We start from the raw sequence: 2,463 nt of genomic DNA, 5'->3' as shown, positions 1-2,463 counted from the left end.
CAAGTATGATCATCCCTAGGTGTAGAATGGGCATTAATTGTGAAAAAATATTGATTTGCGTCTAACGTTTTTATCAATATTTTTAATACAAGTATGTTTGCGCCTAACGTTTTTATCAATATCTTTTTCACAATTAAGAGAGAAAAGCGCGCGACCTACTCGATAAGTCGGTAATGTCAGCTATTACCGATGTTATTACCGACGACTTCCGAAAGCTCGGTTTACCACCGAGTGCGCGTAAACATGGCAAAGCTGTCAGTGTAAGTGTGCGCGATCAGTGAACGTAAACATAATTCTTGTGTTAGATTTTAGATCGAGATGTCAGTCCGAGAACCGTGTAGTTAATATATTAATATTACCGTTAATATTGCCTCGGACTAAGTACCTGGAAATCTAACATCGTAGACACAAGGTTAATCACGAGATACGGTAGTGTTTTGCGCTAAGTACGAGGTCTGTTCAAAAAGTATCGCGAATTTTGTGTTTTTTCAAAAATTATTTATTTATTCATGAATATCTATGTTGTCCCCTTCAAAGTAATCCCCATCAGATATTATATACTTGTGCCAACGTTTTTTCCAATCTTCGAAGCACTTCAAAAAATCCTTTTTTGTGATCTTGTTCAGCTCCTCCTTCGATGCCGTCTTTATCTCCTCAATCGTGCGGCGTAGCGTCGTCCTTTCATGGGCCTCTTCAGTTTCGGGAACAAGAAAAAGTCACAGGGGGCCAGGTCTGGGGAATACGGTGGCTGCGGCATCATTAGTGTGTTGGTTTTAGCCAAAAATTCGCGCACAAGCAACGATGTGTGAGCAGGAGCGTTATCATGGTGCAAAAGCCAATTTTTGTTCTTCCACAAATCCGGGCGTTTCTGGCGGATTGCTTCGCGCAAATTGCGCATAACTTGCAGGTAATATTCCTTATTGACCGTTCTACCCTGTGGCAAAAACTCATGATGCACCACGCCCCTGCAATCGAAGAAAACTGTGAGCAAAACCTTCACATTCGACCGAACTTGGCGCGCTTTTTTCGGTCTTGGCTCGTGCGGCAGCTTCCATTGGGATGATTGAGCTTTGATTTCCACGTCATAACCATAAACCCATGATTCGTCACCAGTTATGACCCTCTGGAGCAAATTTGGGTCGTCGCGGACAGAGTCCAACAGCTCCGTAGCAATGTTAATGCGATGCTGTTTTTGGTCGAAAGTGAGCAATTTTGGTACGAATTTCGCGGCGACCCGTCTCATGCCCAAATCATTGGTAAAAATCGAATGGCACGAGCCAATCGATATGTTTAGGTCCTCAGCAACTTCTCTAACGGTGATTCGACGATTGGCCGATACTATTTTCTTCACTTCATCAATGTTTTCGTCTGTTATTGACGTGCTCGAAGCGTCCGGCACGCTCTTCGTCGTTCATACCTTCTCGGCCCTCTGAGAACATTTTGTACCACCGATAAACGTTGCTTTGGTTCAAGGTAGCTTCACCATATGCCACAGTCAACATTCGGAATGCGTCCGCGCACTTAATTTTGTTTTTCACACAAAATTTGATACATACTCTTTGATCCATTTCTTGGAATAGGCAAAAATCGAAGACGAGCCAAAACACGTCCAAGCAAAATAGCTGTCAAAAATTAACTGAACATTCAAAATGGCCGAACTTGTCAGCATGAGTGAGGGACATGAGTACCAACATAACGCCACAAAAAAATCGAAAATCAAATATACGTAGCCCGCGAAAATTCAAAATTCGCGATACTTTTTGAACAGACCTCGTATAAGCGTAGCTAAAACCGCGCGCGCAGGACCGACGGGTGTAGTTGACGCGAGTACGCGATTTGACAGGCCTTCAGATTTTTCGTTTAATATATTTGCTTGATTGGCTACACTATTTCTCGGACTGAGGACTCGTATAGAAGTCTAACATCGTGGTTAACGACACAAGGTTAACATCATACAAAACGGACATCGGTTCTTTCGTGGTTCTCTCTCGTAATAATAACTAGTGAGTTACCAGTTAACGGGTATAGTGTCTAGAGATTATTTATAGTATTTAACACTACAAAAGGTGTGATATCACCCAAAAAACTTACCTTTTTAAAAAAAGGTAAGAAATGCACCAAGTATAAGCTCCAATGTTACTCTATCTCTTCTGCAAAAGTATCTTCTCTACAAAAATATCTTTCCTGCAAAAGTATCTTCTTTACAAAAATATCTTTCCTGCAAAAGTATCTTCTTTACAAAAATATTTTTATAAAAATATTTTTCCAAAAATACCTTTTCAAAAATATTGTCTCTACAAAAGTATCTTCTCTACAAAACTATCTTCTCTACAAAAGTAATGATATCATCAACAAATTACGCCAAATATAACAATGGATATTTCCCAGTAAACATTAGATATTCTATGTATATACATGGAGTGTATATCCGTAATGTGAAAAAAATATCCTGTATCTTTAGTC

Source organism: Vollenhovia emeryi, unplaced genomic scaffold (assembly GCF_000949405.1).
Source record: "Vollenhovia emeryi isolate VEMERY1.0 unplaced genomic scaffold, V.emery_V1.0 DF939464.1, whole genome shotgun sequence".
NCBI classification, from domain to species: Eukaryota; Metazoa; Arthropoda; class Insecta; order Hymenoptera; family Formicidae; genus Vollenhovia; species Vollenhovia emeryi.
The sequence above is the reverse complement of the archived record's forward strand: the minus strand, read 5'-3'. Positions refer to the sequence as shown.